The following is a 16,901-nucleotide window of genomic DNA, read 5'->3' as shown; positions in this document are numbered from 1 at the left end:
CATAGGGCAAGGACAATAAGAATTCTTTTGGCAGTGGACTTGGCCCAGAGGTTAGGGAATCCATCTACCACACGGGATGTCCGCGGTTCAAACCCCGGGCCTCCTTGAACTGTGTGGAGCTGGCCCAAGAGCAGTGCTGATACGCACAAGGAGTGCCCTGCCACGCAGGAGTGTCCCCCGCATAGGGGAGCCCCACACGCAAGGAGCGCGCCCCGTAAGGAGAGCCGTCCAGTGCGAAAGAAAGTGCAGCCTGCCCAGGAATGGCACCGCACACACGGAGAGCTGACACAACAAGATGATGCCTCCTCTTGACATAGAGGTGCAATGGACACAACCAATCCAATGTCCACATAGAAGAGGTGGCATTGGATTGGGAAAAGTGGACATGGTGGCTGATGGGTATGGGGAAAGGCAGGAAGAGATGAGAGGTGGAGGCGTCTTTGGGACATGGAGCTGCCCTGGATGGTGCTTCAGAGGCAATCACCGGACATTGTAAATCCTCACAGGGCCCACTGGTTGGAATGGAGGAGAGTATGGGCCATGATGTGGACCATTGACTATGAGGTGCAGAGGTGCCCAAAGATGTACTTACCAAATCCAATGGATGTGTCATGATGATGAGAACGAGTGTTGCTGGGGGGGGGGAGTGGTGGGGTGGGGGGGTTGAATGGGACCTCACATATATATTTTTAATGTAATATTATTACAAAGTCAATAAAAAAAATAAAATAAAATAAATTAAAAAAATAAAAAAAATAAAAAAAACTTGTATTGCTGCCTCAGGCAGTTGTATATTAAATAAATGTCATTGATTTCTTTCAAAAAAAAAAAGATGATGCAACAAAAAGCAACACAGATTCCTGTGCTCTTGACAACAACAGAAGTGGACACAGAAGACACAGCAAATGGACACAGAGAACAGACAACCGGGTTGGAGGGCGGGGGAGAGAAATAAATAAATAAATAAATCTTTATAAAAAAGAGAATTCTTTCATTTAAATTTCATATTGTTTAAACTACTACAGTACTTGTCACATAATAGACACCCAATGAATATTGGCTGAATGGAAGAAAAATGACATATAATTCATTTAGTTTCATTAGGTTTTAAAAGAGTAATCCATCCTGAGCTTCCTAAAACCTTGACCCTTTAAAATTACTATGTTCTTCTCTGTTCATCTTGCCTTTCAGTAAAATACATAGCTATTTCAGTTATTACCATTGTAGTCCTCTTTAAAGAGTAGGATGTTATTTAACTGGACACAACCTAATGAGTGACCCCCAATATTTTATGCCTTTGTCTTATCTCCTCCCTTTAATTGTTGGCAGAACCTGTGACTTGTTTCTAGTCAAAAGAATATGGAGAGGGTTATGGCATAGTTACTTCCTTGTTTAGGCTTTATTATATAACACTCTATCCTAGCAGAATGGAGTGAAAGATTCTTCAGCTGGTCTTGAAGCTGCAGTGTTTCAGAGGGTCTGTTAATGGCTCCTTGGCAACTGCAGGTAGAGCTGGCAGTGGCCCCTAGCTGACAGCCAGCAAGCAAAAGGAAGGGACACCTCAGTTCTATGACTGCAAGGAACTAGATTCTGCCAATAGCTGTGTGAGCTTGGAAGAAGATTCCAAACTCCAGGTTGAGAATGCAGCCTCCTAACACTTTGATTGTGAGACCCTGAGCAGAGGACCCAGTTAAGTCGTGCCCAGACTGACCCATGGAAATTGCGGATAATAAATGCATATTAAATGGCTAAGGCTGTTATACTTTGTTGTTTAGCAATTTAGAACCAATACACTGATGAGGCCATAACACTTAACACTATAAATGATTTTTTAAAGTCATTTAAAAAGTCAAGGATGAGGCCAATTGCATTCAAACTCAGCCAGGTGTCCCTCTATATTCTCAATATTAGCATTCTTCTTTTTCTAGTCAGGTTTTCTCTTTTAGGATATTCCCAAGTATTGACTTATGAGTTCATTCTCACTATTTCTTTTTTCTTTTCTTACTGAATTCACATGCTCGTTAAAGGTTGCCAGTTTTTTTCCAAGTTCTATCTTGCAAAATCAGTAATCCACATAGATGGAACATCTACCTAATGTCTGCTAAGCACAATGGAAAAATTAGTTTTTATTCAACCACACATCCAGCATTTTGTCTTCTTCTTGTATAGTTATCATGCTTAACACCCGACATTTCATTTTCTTAATTTACTTTTTAGAGCTCATTCATCCATTAACTCACAGTGACTTTTTCAGGCTTAGTTATTTTGCCATGCAGACAGCTCAACCACAATTGTCCCTTTCCTTCCCCCTAAAATCCTCACAATGTCAACAATCACTAGGCATTCATTTTGTGAATTAATTCCATGTTTCTATAATTCAGTGCATTTCTCAAGAAAATTCATAAAAATAATATTCAGGTGATAATCCATGTTATTAAATTTTTCTCTGATTGCTGCTTTTATAAATTTCTACAAATAGTTTGCACTTTTTATTCATTGTTAATATATTTTATAAGTAGCGATTAACACTTAGCTAGTGCCTAGCATTAACTTAAACAAAGTAAATAAACTAAACATGGAAGTTGCCTTGTTAAATTATGATAATTTAATGATATAAAAATATAAAATGAGTCTCAAATCTGAGTTAGTCTCATGGTATCTAACCAGTCTTTCTTTTATCTTACATCTTTTCTAATATTCAAAAATTTAAGTATTTTATATATAAAAATATATTATACCTTTTGCTCCTCATATTTTCTAATACCATTTTACAAAATGAAATAGTAGTGACAGTCATACAACTCAAACTCCCCATACCTTTTTCTCATCTGATTCTGTCATATTGTTTTGTTATTTGGTGAATTCTTAGCATTCATTATATTTTCTTTAATTTGGTTATGGTGATGATAACCACATATAGAAATTGAGATGTGTAATACATACGAAGACAGGCTTTATGTAAGAATAATTGTTTCCATAATTTGCTTCCAGTTTAGTTGTTCCCATAGAGTCATCCCAATTGTAAGATGAATAAGGATTGTCGTCTTTGCATTCATGTGTCATAAAGCTATTTTAAGTGAAAAAACAAAAGGAAAAATATGAGAACACTTTAAAAAGCCATTTATATAGGGTTAAGTGTTATGATGAAGTAGATTTTTATGGCTATATTCTCTAGGAAGCAAATAAATGAAGTTACTCAAAAGTTATGTTAGATTAATATAGCAGATACAGTAAAGTAATGGGAACTTCATAAAATTAAAAGAACAGAACCTTCTATTAATAACTAAATCTAGGGATTTTGTTGGGGAATATTTCTTACTCTCTTTTTTTCTCAGAGTGTCTAAGAAGTTATGATATTTAGAAAGAGAAATGAAGTACACTTTAAAGATCTTATAGATTAATTTCAGTCAACTCTGGCTTTTTCTCAGAAAATGTTTTACAGAATTATCTTCTACTCTGTCATAAATGCAAATATGTATATAGTCATAGTTAAAAACATTGGTATCTATGATTACACCCCTTCCTCTGCGACCCCACTTTCTACCAAAAAAATGAATACATAACTTAAAATTCTTTACCAAAATTCTTTCCAAATAAGATTCTACTTTATCTCTTGCTCAAATTTATCTTCCCTTTAAAGAGATAGCTTACTTGTAATTTCTTGCAGAGAACTGTGATGGTGGAAACACAAGACTTCTAGAAAGGACCCACTGAAGAGATGTGCTCCAGGAATTCTGTGTATGGTTGTTTTGTTTGTTTGTTTGCTTTATTTTTGTTTCCACAAGGGAGAGAGAAGAAAGTCAGTCACAATTTTAAGGAAATTTGAAACACAATTGTTCACTTTGACTGTACTTGGTTTTTAAAAATTTTGATAATTTTCTAAATATCAAGATACTTTGAGGCCTGATCCTAAAATAAATACAAATAAACAAAGACAATTGCTCAAATACAATGGTTTAGATATTATGTTGATAATTTAACAAGTCTTTCTATATTGTTATATCTATCTAACTTTCTATCTATCATCTTTCTACCTATCATCTTTCTATTTATCATAGAGAATGGCTTAATGAAGCAGAAATGTAAATGGAGTATGTTTCAGCTTCCTGTCTAAGCAACAAATGACCCTTCCAGCTAAAAGGTTTAAATTTAAATCCCACTTACCATTGATGGAATGTGAAGAATACTTATCCCCAGAAGGAACACAGTTGCCAAAAATAATTAGGCACAGAATACATAGGTTGAATATAGAGAAATGCAGAATGGAATGGCCACAGCATACTGCAAAGAGTATTGGAGAGAAACTGATGTACACAAATCAAATGATAAAGACTTGGTACTTAAGGACTATACTCTGAGTAAGTAAACAAAAGTAATATTACTGAAATAAGAAATTAGGATTTTAGCACACATATGAAGCATATAGCAGTATATCCAAACCAGGGCTATACAAAGCTTATTCTTATAGCCACATTAATTATAGGTATGTACATAACATTTTGACATGGCCATTTTGATGAAGACATTTTGAAATTAAAGATATTTTTATATAGCCTCTTTGATGCAATTATTTTGACATATGGAAATTTTGATGCACCTTATAAAATTTTTCTCATTAAAAACTATTTAATAGTACATTACATAGATATCATCACTCATTCCTAAATTTCAGTTCATCCACACAACATCTGAGGGGGATTCTGGGGGAAGTGGGGATTGGGAATAATATCAGGGATGAGATAGAGGTTAAGTATCATCTGGAAAGACAAAGTGATAGAAACAGGAAGATTAAGACAGACCCAATATTTCGCCTCTGTTGTTTAGATATCTTTCTTTTGTCTTTGGGCTTTTTTTTTCTGTTTTGTTTTTGCAATCTTCTTTAAAATAAAACAAAAAACCACAACAAAACAAAAAAGGAAAACCATGATTCTTCAAATTTTGATTTCAGTGAAGCTTGGCAAGAAAGCTTCACTTATATCTGAAGACAGTCCTTCTGAACTTTTCTCCCTGATGTCATAGTAGCCAAATTCAGAGTTCCTGACCATTCCATGCTTCAAGTCTTAAAGGGGCGACCTTTCCTTCTATAGAACAGGTCTCTTTCTTTAGCAGGCAAGAGGGAATTGTATGTCCACAATAAGTAGTAGGGTTCTCAGCATATAGAGGGACTGTTTACCTCCCATTTGTCTAGCGTTGGCTTAAGTTAAACTCACTAATCAAAATCTGATTTTTGTTTCACCTAGGTAGATGTGTAATAGTGTTTCAGGCAGAAATTGAGAGTTGAAAAGAGTAGAAGGCAGGGCCAAAGGGAGTCTGACATGTGAGATTTTTTTTTTAGATTAGGATCCAGGCGTGATAGTGAAGGGACTGATGATAAGAATATGGTACATCTCTCTTATGAGCATATGTGACCTCAGCTAGAATAGCAGATAATTAATGATGACAGTTTCCTCCAGATGAAGTGACTGTATCAGGCCCTTGAAGTAAGGTGACAATATAATTTATTTTCCAAATCAGAACACTTATGAAAGTGATAGGAGAAACTATTAATATTTAAATTTTAACAACAGTCATAAATAGGAACTGTCTTGGTCACCCTACCTTGAAGTCGTTATTGTTAGTGCCAAAGCTGAGCCTCCCTATGTTTTCCAGAACATAGAGTATCCACAACTGCAAGCAAGACAGTTCAACCCATCTGCCCCATGGGATCTAAACCCCCTCTCAAATGGAAGTTGAGTGGGTATCACATACCAAAATCCTCAAGATTGAGGAATGAACAAACATAAGGTGGAAATGTAACTATAAACTAAACTAATTATTATTCTAGCAATGGAAAAACATATCATTGATATAAAGGCAGTGGCCACCAGAAGTTCTGAGGGGAAGGAGAGGGATTAATAGGTGTGATATAGGGCATTGTGGGGACAATGGAATTGTCATGCATGACACTGCAATGATGGATACAGGCCATTACACATTTTGTCAAAGTCTACAAAATTGTGCTGTGTAAAATGTAAACTATAATGGAAACTAGAGACCATGGTTAGTAACAATGTGTGTTCATCCATACACCACACTAATGAAAGATGTTAATGGGGGAAACTGGGAAAGGGGGAAGGTGTGGGGTATATGGGAATATATATATATTAAGAGGTAACAGGGCTTGATCCTGGAACTTTGTACATGGGAAGAAGGTGCTCAACCACTGAGCTACATCCACTTCGCTCCCCTTTATTTTTGATGTAATATTTATGTAATATAAAGTTCTTTAAAAATAAAAAAAATATATAAAGAAATTCTTCTTTAATATCTTATTTCAGAATACTTTGAAAAAACCTGTTCTGTTTTACTTAGGTACAATTATGAGTTTCATTTTTCAGCACCCACAGTGAAGTTCACTCTGTGAGGGTGTGGGGTATATGTGTCCAGTATAGCATTAAGCCATGGTCCAGCAAGAAATATCAAAGAACAAAGACAAAGCTATTAGAGGGATCATTTAGTACATGATAAATGTAGGAAAATCAGCAAATTCCCATCTAAGTTCATGATCAAAGATCAAAATATCATCTGGAGGTTAGAAAGAGTAAATAAAGCAAGAGAAATTTCTGGGACTTGCTGAAGATATTACAAAGAGCAAATAATTTGCATGCAATAAGACACACTGGAGTCCTTCTGGGCCATGTGATCCACATTGGAACAGACTGACTAGATAAACCATGTTTTGACAGTCACAGTAAAAGTAATTTCCCTATTCATTCTCCTCTTGAAGTCAATGAAGTTTTTCCAGTTTTTACGGAGTAAAGGCTGTTTTCTAGGGTAGCAACACCAGAACTCGGAATACACTGCATCGTGGAGGGTTAGATGAGTTTCTCAGACAATTTCTCATGAACGTACAAATGTGCATTAAACAAAATGTCTCTAAACTCCACATTTTTCCTAGCAATGGCCTCATTTTTCTGAAAAAAAAAACAGGGTAATTGTCTACAGTAATTATTTTCACCAGTCCCTCACCCCTCTTTCACTTTTTCATCCACACTGGAATTCCTTCTATCCGTACCACGTTGTTGAAACTGCTCTTGTCAAATTATCAATTACCCCTATGTAGCCAAATCCAGTTATTTCTCTGTCCTCAGCTGACTTGATCTCTCTGTAGCATTTAATATGTGGACAATTCCCTAATTCTTGAAATACTTTCATATCTTTTCTTCCAAAACACCACACTCTCATGATTTTCCCCCTGGTTTTTCTCTTACTGCTATGGCTGATACGTCCCAGTTCTTTTTGCCAGCCTGTTTTTTCACTTACTCCCTGATCTATAAATGTTGGAACATCTAAAGCACTGGTACTAAGCTTTCTTTACTTCTACAGCTATACTCTTGCCATAAGTCCAGTAACATGACTTTAAATAGTATCCATATGTTGATGACTCCCAAATTTACATCTCCAATACATACTTTTCCCTCATGATTCAGGTTCATATGGCCAACTGCCTATTCAGTATCTCCACTTGGATATCTAATAGTCATCTCCAAATGAGCATGTCAAAAACCAGAACTTTTGATTCCACGACTCCAAATCCCTGTTCCTCCTCCAATGTTCTTCATCTATACAGTTGCTCAAAACAAAATCCTTGAAGTAATCTTTGGTTCCTCTCTTTCACTCATGCCCCATGTTCAATCTATCAGCAAGTCATATTCTACTTCTAAAATAGATTTTAAAGTGCACTTCTCTGTATCTCCACTGTCACCACCCTAGTACAAGACATCATTTCTCTCTTGGACTCCTGTCATTTCCCAAGCTCTTCTCTTTATGCCAGTCTTGACTCCCTCTAATCCATTCTCTACTTAGCAGCCAGCATCATTCATATGGAGAAAGTCCTCCAGTGAGACTTTCCACTGGAAAACAAAATCCAAATGTTACAATATTCTACAAACTCCAACATGATCTCTCTACCTTGTCAACATGCTGAACTTTTTCTCTTCTTTGAACACATTAAGCCTGTTTTTCCCATAGGGTTTTTGAATTTGAACTTCCCTTTCCTCAGCAAGCTATTTTATTGACTTTTTTATGGCGGGATTTGTCTCAGTCTTTCAGTCTCAGTTCAACCCTCTTAAAAGAGTCTTCCATAAATATTCCATGTAATATTGCTCAACCTCAAGACACTATTACATCACAATATGAAATTATCTTATTTTTCTTCCTTAATTTTTTAATTGTCTGTCTCCTCCTGCATCTAGAATAGAAGCCCTGTGAGCATAGGACTTAATCTTGGATACCATTGTATCTACAGCGTATAGAAGAGTTCCAAAAACACAGTAAGCATTCAATAAGTTTTTGATGAATGAATAAAAGAATTATTATATCTAATATGCACTACTGAGTACATTTTCATGCTAAGGAACAAAGGGTACAACATTGCTTCCTTCTCTTAAGGTGTCTGCAATCCCTTTCCCCCCAAATAAAGAACTCATACCCATTAGCAGTCACTCCTCATATCTCCTCCCCTCAGACCCTGGCAAACATTAATCTACTTTCTGTGTCTACAAAGCTGCCTATTCTTGTTCATTTTATTGCTGAGTCAGATTAGAAATCAAGATCTTGTTGATTTGTTTGTGTGGTCCATGCTTCTGGGGTGTTATTGTTTCCATGTTCCCTTGGTTGACAGAGTAAGGAATCATAAGTGTATATATTAACTCATACATATACATATAAATACAAATATTTCTTTATGTATCCATATGCACCTATATTAAGCTAAACATGAATTTATATGGTCTCTAAATCTAAACCATTACCACATGTGTTATTTTTTTATTCATTTTTAAAAAAATATTACATTCAAAAAAGTTTCTCTTCTTGCTGACCAGTAAATGTCTAGACAGTGAGAAACCTGGCTCCTACCATCTGCCCTCAATTTACTTATTTATTCAATCCAATATATATATATAGCAGTATCAGAATATTTAAACTATAACCCCATAGGAATCAACATTATCAACTGGAGTCTAGTGCTTATGTACAGTTACTTTTGCCTTGAGTCTTACTGGTTCCACTCATTTTCCAAAATTACTTAGGTCAGCACTTTTTCAACCCATCCCTGAGGTAGTTTAATATAATTGTAATAGAGTTAGCTACTCTTGTCACAGTCTGAATTTCTTCTTGGGATACCCTGATCTCCTAAATGATCTAAATGATTTCTTTTTAAATTTGCCTAAACAATGTTTCATTCTTTGTTCTGTATATATCTATGGATTTAGATAAATTCCTAATGTCACGTATCCACCATTACAATAACAAAGAATAGTTTCACAATCCTAAAATCCCCTATCTTCCACTTATTTAACCCATTCCTAGCCTGAACACCTGGCAACCACTGATTTTTTTTACTGTCTTTATAGTTTTTCCTTTATCCAGAATGTCATATAGTTGAAATCATAAAATATGTAACTGTGTTAATTTGGAGCTATGTACTCCAGAAAACGTGTTCTTAAACTTAATCCATACTTGGGGGCGGGGAATTCTTGGAAATGGAAACTTTGGATGAAGATACTTCAGCTAAGGTGTGGCCCAGATAAATCAGGATAAACCTTAATCTTATTACTCAAGGCCTTTTAGGGAAGGTCACAAAGAAAAAGTTGAATGGAGGAGCCAGGAGCTACTCTCTTCTGGAACTCAGAAAAGAAGGGAGAAGCCAGGAGATGCCACCATGTGTATTGCTACATGACAGAAAAGCCAAGGAAAAACGATTTCTGGCAGCCAACCCCAGAATGCCACAGTCTTCTGGGAAAAAGCATTGCCTTGATGATGGCTTGATTTTGGACTTCTCATCTCAAAACTGAGCCAAAAAATTCCCATTGTTTAAGTCAACCCCTTGAATGGTATTTGCTTTAGCAATGAGGAAACAAAAAAGTAACTTTTTATTATCATAATGGAGCAAAGGATCTTTGATGTCTGTTTGTGGCTTGAGAGTTCATTTCTTTTTATCACTGATTACTATTCCATTGCATAGATGTACTTTTATTGCGATTCACATTCCCCTGGTGGCTAATGATATTGAGCATCTTTTCACATGTTTAGAAACTTCTTGTATATATTCTTTGGAGAAATGTGTATTCAGATCCTTTTCCAATTTTTAATTGGGTTATATGTCTTTTTATTACTGAGTTGCAGAAGTTCTTTATGTATTCCAGATACAAGTCCCTTATCAGATATATGATTTGCCAAAATTTTCTCCCACTCTGTGGGTTGACTTTTCACATTCTTGATGATGTTCTTTGAAGCACAAAATGTTTTAATCTTGATGATGTCTAGTTTATCTATTATTTCCTTTCATCACTTTTGCTTTCAGTGTCCAAGAAACCATTGCTTAACCCATGGTGACAAAGATGTACACTGCTTTCTTCTAAGAATTGTTAGTTTTCACAATTACATTTAGTTCTTTCATCAATTTTGAGTTATGTTTTGTATACAGTGTGAAGTTTGGACCCAAATATCATTCTTTTTCATGTTGATATGCAGTTGTCCCAGCAACATTTTTTGAGATTATTCTTTCCCCCTTTGAATTTTCCTAGCACCCTTGTTGAAAACCAATTGACCATAAATTTGGGATTTAATTTCTGAGTCCTCAGTTCTATTTCATTTTCTATGTCAGTATCACATTGTTTTGATTACTTTAGCATTGATGGGAAGTGTGAGTCCTCCAACTGTTCTTTTTCAATGTATTTAGGATAATCTGGATCCCTCATAATTTCATATGAATTTTTGGACGAGCTTGTCAATTTCTGTATACATGTCAGCTGGGATTTGGTAGGGATTTGGTGGAATCTACAGAGCAATTTGGGGAAAATTGCCATCCTAACAATACTAATTCATTTTAGTGATTTAATTCTTGATTATTAACAATATTAGGCGGCGGACTTGGCCCAGTGGTTAGGGCATCCGTCTACCTCATGGGAGGTCCATGGTTCAAACCCCGGGCCTCCTTGACCCATGTGGAGCTGGCGCAAGTGCAGTGCTGATGCACGCAAGGAGTGCCCTGCCAAGCAGAAGTGTCCCCTGTGTAGGGGAGCCCCACCCACAAGGAGTGTGCCCTGTTAGGAGGGCCACCCAGCATGAAAAACAAAGTGCAGCCTGCCCAAGAATGGTGCCGCACACATGGAGAGCTGACATAACAAGATGACACAACAAAAAGAAACACAGATTCCCGTGCCACTGACAACAACAGAAGCGAACAAAGAAGACATGGCAAATAGACACAGAGAACAGACAACCGGGGGGGGGGGGAGGGAAGGAGAGAGAAATAAATAAATTAATAAATCTTTAAAAAAAACAAAATTAAGTCCTCCAATCCATGAATATGGGATGGTTTTCAATTATTTAAGTATTCCTTAATTCATTCAAAATTATTTGGAGTTTTCAGAGTATAAGTTTTTCAGTTATTTTGTTAAATTTATTCCTAAAGCATTTTAGAGTTTTTGATGCTATTGCATATGGAATTTTATTAATTTCATTTTCGAATTGTTCATTGTTAGCATATAGAACTACAATTGATTTTTGCATATTGATCTTATATCCTTCTCACTTTCTTATCATTTTCAGTCTTGTGGTTAGTGTGAGTTTGTAAAAATGTGTTGGGCATGTTCAGCTTCTTGCTTGATGAGCTAAAACTGTGTTTTTTTCCCCCAGCATTGAGGAATAAAAACAATTTTGAAATTAATCATCTAACTCCAATTCAATCTTCTCATGTTGTCATGGTAATCTTTGTGAAATGCAATTGTGAACTTGCCCTCAACTTTCTTAGCCCCCACAGACAAAAATATTTTCAACCAGACACACTTTGACCTCCTTGTCTCCAATTTCAACGCAAAATATATTTTTCCTTATTAATCCAAACTCCGTATCTCCTCTTAAATCCTAGATTTTCTCCAGGAATAACACTATTTTTTGAGCTCTTCACACTTGATCTCTTAAACATTTCTTAAACAACACTATCTCCACTTTTTACAGTGCACTCTTTTCTCAATCTACTACTATGATCTTCTGTCATTCATAAGTCCATTGAAAATGTGTATTCACTGAGAGAGAGCTCAGAAAAATTGCCTGGGCTAAAAACAAAATTTGGGAGTCACTTAATCCACTGGTTTTTAACTACCATCTCTATGCTAATGTCTCCCAAATCAACATCTATAGTCCAGGCAGTTCTCTTAAGCTGCAAACCCATATATTAAACTGTCTATTGTATGTTTCCACCTGCATGACCCACAGATCTTTCAAACTTAATAGGACCAAAACTGTTATTTCCAAATTTCTTCTCCCTTTCTTATTCCCAGTCTTAGCTAATGGTACTACCAAACACCCAATAACACCACATCAGAAACATACAATTGTATTCTGGACTTTACCTCTTCCACAATGTACACATCATATCATACCTTCAGTCATGTCTTTAAATGTCTTCATCATCCCATTACTACTAAGTCAGTTCAGGCCAAAGTCAGGCTTGAGTAGAGCCCTCATTTCTGTCTCCAATATTATCAGTTCCCTACACACCCATTCATTATCCGATCAACAATCAGTAATAATTCTAAAATGCAAATCTGATCATGGCACTCTTCTATTTGAAATTTTTCAATTATTCTAATCAACTGCTCACCCTCTGACACTGTCTTCAGGACAAAGTCCCTTACAATGACATAAACAGTGTCATTCTCCATTTCTCCACATGCCTCAGAAAAATTGGAAAGGAATAAATTGTTTGCTGCTCTTCAAATAAGGCACACTTTCACTCACTTCTGTGCCTTCATATGGACTCTTGACTTTGTAAGGATTATCTTTCCTTCTTTACCTAGGTAACTTCTACTCATCTCTGGAAAGCCTTCCTCAACATTTCCTGGGTTAAGTGCATATAAGTTCACATAGCATGTGAGTATCTCTTTATTACAGCATTGATCACATTGCATTGTTATCATTTTTCTATCCACAAGACTGTGGGTTTGAGTACAGAGATTGTGTTATAATCATCTCTTTGTCCCTAGCACTTTGCATAGTTTCTCATTTCCCAAATGTCATCTATGAATAGTCAAGCAACCCATCCAGCTTTGAGAGCTTACTAGGTTCTGGGAAATTTGCTAGGAACTAGTAATAAAGAAAAACGTGACAGTTTCTGGCCTCAAAGAGCCATAAACTAATGGGGCAATATAGGTGTATATCCTTGTAAATTAATGTAGCATTTACTATAGTGGTAGTGTATATGAAGTTCTGTGGGAGCAGTCAATGAAGAAAATGACTTCCTAACTTCATCAGTATGGGGTTCTACATAGATGTGTATTTTTAACTGTTTTGAAGGATCAGTATGAGTTTGTCATGTGATGTGTGAGTATGGGTCAGAGAAAAGGGAAGGCATGACAGGCATAGAAAATAGCAAATGCAAAAAATGGAAAGCATGAAAATGTAGGGAGTGCTTACAGAACTGAAATGACCTTGAAATGGTTAGATTGCTAGAATGATGAGCAGAAGGCAAGTCATAGAAAACAGGTTTAGAAAAGAAGACAGGGAATCATTCAGGAAAGACATGATAAGCATATTTTTGGAGATGTAATAATATCACCCACAAAAGGCATGCTCAGGTCACAATTCTTGTTCATGTGGTTGTGAATCTATTTGTAAACAGGATCTATGAATAGAACCCAAACTGAATGAGGGTGGGTCTTAATTCAGTACTGCTGAAGTCCTCAAAAGCAAAAGGAATTGGACACTAAATTGAAGCCATGGGGAACAGCCAGAAGATGGAAGTCAACAGAACCCAGAAGAGAAAGCAGGAAATGATGTCATGTAGTTTTCCATCTGACAGAAAAGACAAGTTTGCAGAGATGACCATCTAGCACAAAGATATATACTCTAGGAGGAAAGAAGCATCTAGCCCCTAAAACTGAGAGCAAATAAATTCTTATTGTTAAGTGAACCTACTGTATGCTATCTGTTTTAGCATCTTGGATACTAAAACCCACACCAAGGAAATATGACTTTTATTCTTTAGATTTCTGGGCACCATTAAGAAGTTTTCAGTCATGAGACTAACAGGATTTGATTTGTTTGGAAAACCATGCTGGATCCATTACGGAGAATAGAGGGTGGGGCTTGGGGTGGGCAGGAGTGGAAGCTGGTAGTAATAGGCTAGGTAAAAGATGATGGTTGCTTAAATTAAAAAAAAAAGGGAATAGAGATGGAGACAAGTTGATTAATTTAAGAGCTATGAAGAGCAGAGGTGGGACTTGGTAATTGATGTGGCAACTGAGGAAGAAGGAAGAATCAAGGATCAAGCCCATGTCTCTGGTTTGGGGAATTTGGGTGAGTAACTTTTATTGAGACAGATTAAACTTTTAATGGGATTACACTGTTATCTATGTATTTACAGCAGATATATGGCATTTTGAAAGATCATTTAACAGGGATTTAAAAAATAAAGTCATTAAATTGTTTCAGGGAATATAGAAGAGAAAACACAACAAGAAATCCCTAAATAATCCATATCCCATTATATTCTATCACAAAAACATGAATAAGTGCCAGAGTTTTTACCTCATGACCCAAACACTGCCATTGACTGTTCCCAATTGTATCGCTGCTTCAGAAGTCTGGTTGTATACTTCATAATGATATTTCTCACTAGGATATAATCTTCAATCATAGTTAGGGTCGGCCCATCCAATGACCTCTCTGCATTGTGCCCAGATCACCACCTTCAAATCTGGAGAACATTCTCTTCCTCTATCTTGAAACTTACGTGATGTGTTCACATTTTAAAAAGAAACAATTGATCTCAATTGATGCTGAAGAATGTTTGCCAAGGAAACAATTATATGATCACCCATTTGTGCTTGTAATACTGACCTTGAGTCTCATTCAATATTTTAGCAATTTTCTTACAACAGAGGTTAACAGATGTCACATAATGTACATTTGACTTTAATTTTTTTCATGGTAACACATGGTTTGTATTTGTTGATACATCCTTTTTTCCCTCCTGAACCTATATGCATGTAAATTTAAGTTGTATCTTTTTAGGCTAGTAGTGACTTTCCTTTAATTTGTTGTATTAGTCCATAAGATCAAAGCAAAGAAAGCTCAAATGTGCATTCTATTCAGGCTGAGCTTGTACTCTATTTGTACTTTAAAAAAGAAATACACCACATACATGTATATGGCATTTTAATTTTTATAGTTTGATGTGAACCTTTCAGCTGAGAAAACTACAATGATTTATTGCTGGTACATCATCTTACGGTGATGCCCCAAGAACTAACTCATGTTATACCTTTACCATGATTAAGCTAACTACTCTAGCTCACACTGATTTTTCTCTGAACTACTATTGCTGTATTGTAAGTTTAGCTCTTAACTGTGCATATGTTGCTTTGGTTTTTCCAACTTTATTGTGAGGTAATAGAAGGGAGGAAATATAGCTTATATTTATTGTCTCACCTGTACAATATTTTGCACAGAAATATTGGATTGGTTGATGGAAATCCATGTATATAGAAGTACTGACTTCTAGGGTACATTAAGATACTCAGTTGCCTATAATATGACATTATTTTAACACTCCTCCATTTTCACATATTCATTAGCTCTTCTGCATTAGTCACAATGGGACTGCAATAATATAATTAGGCTAGATTTTTGTGTTTGGCATATAAGAATTGTCCTCATTATTTTATAGTGGAATTGTAAACTTGCTTTTTTATTTGAATGAATGATATTGTCTTGTGATAACACTATTAAGAGAAAGTGCTAACTCAACTTCTGACTTCTATTAAAATTATCAAATAGCGGTATAGATGAGCAAATATTTTAATGGCTATTATCTAAGAGATTTTATCATTCATGTTGATAGTTTGGTTACAGTACATTTATATTAATTTTTATTTGAAAACTAATCCTGTAAATAATATATTATTATTATCTTGTGATTGAGTAATCTTAACAAGATTATTATGGCTTTTATTGGTATAACACAAGCTGGATTGAGTTTCTTGAGAAATAAGACCACAACCTTTATCCAACTGAGTTAGAAGTCAAAGTGTATGGATTATATATCAGTAGATACTCATAAGTTGGTAGTATTACTACTATTGCTATTTTACTTTATATCAGATGACTATGACTTTGACTTATTCAAACAGGACTGGTACTATTGGGCATTGGTTATTTGAAAAGAACCTTACTGGGGAGACACAGAAGTTCCTTAGACACTAAGTTTTATTTCATTAATTCTAATGTTATGTATCTTACAGCCTAGAATATTTTCTCTGTAGTTCATTATAACAAATACAAGTATCACAAGTCAAGTATAGCTTTGTTATCATAATAATATCAGAATAAATCTTTTAAAATAATTTTACTAAATCCCAACTGGAAATAAATTTAAAGACTGGTACTGTACATTCTATTTATTTTTAATTCAACAAAGAATATGTTTAAGCACAAATGTTTTTGTTTTTGTTTTTGTTTTTAAATATGGGACTTTTATTGTATGCGATAAATACCTTTCAAGGATATAAAAAAGGACTAACTTTTCCCTTCTGTCGATACAATGGTAGCTATCTATTCACTTTTTCATCAGTGATATCTGTTACACACCTACTATTATCTGGACACACCTGCTCTGCTGGCTTCCCATTAATTACAGGGTAAAGTCTAAACTTGGCCTCATAATCTTTAAGAACCTGATCTGGCCATTATTTTCCTGGCTGGTCTCATTTAGTAAGCTTAACGACGTTTATCAGGCATCCAATGTATGTTAGTACCATTTTATGTGCTGGAGATGTGTTTCACTGTTATTATAAGTAATCATAATTTTCAAATTTTATTTTCCAATTAATTATTGTTAGTAGATAGAAATGTAA

General features: G+C 35.5%; 1 long non-coding RNA gene across 1 annotated transcript; it reads right to left on the bottom strand.

Moving 5' to 3' along the window:
* Nucleotides 1-2,871: 2,871 nt before the first annotated feature.
* On the bottom strand, nt 2,872-4,941 carry LOC131277300 (uncharacterized). Its single transcript, XR_009184492.1, has 4 exons — nt 4,800-4,941; nt 4,165-4,281; nt 3,652-3,764; nt 2,872-3,067 (listed from the first exon to the last, which is right to left on the bottom strand). It is a non-coding gene; the product is annotated as an uncharacterized lncRNA (long non-coding RNA).
* Nucleotides 4,942-16,901: the final 11,960 nt, after the last annotated feature.

The sequence above is a fragment of the Dasypus novemcinctus genome, chromosome X (genome assembly GCF_030445035.2).
Source record: "Dasypus novemcinctus isolate mDasNov1 chromosome X, mDasNov1.1.hap2, whole genome shotgun sequence".
In the NCBI taxonomy this organism is placed as follows: domain Eukaryota; kingdom Metazoa; phylum Chordata; class Mammalia; order Cingulata; family Dasypodidae; genus Dasypus; species Dasypus novemcinctus.
Note: the sequence above shows the minus strand (reverse complement) of the source record. Positions and strands in the feature narration are given on the sequence as shown.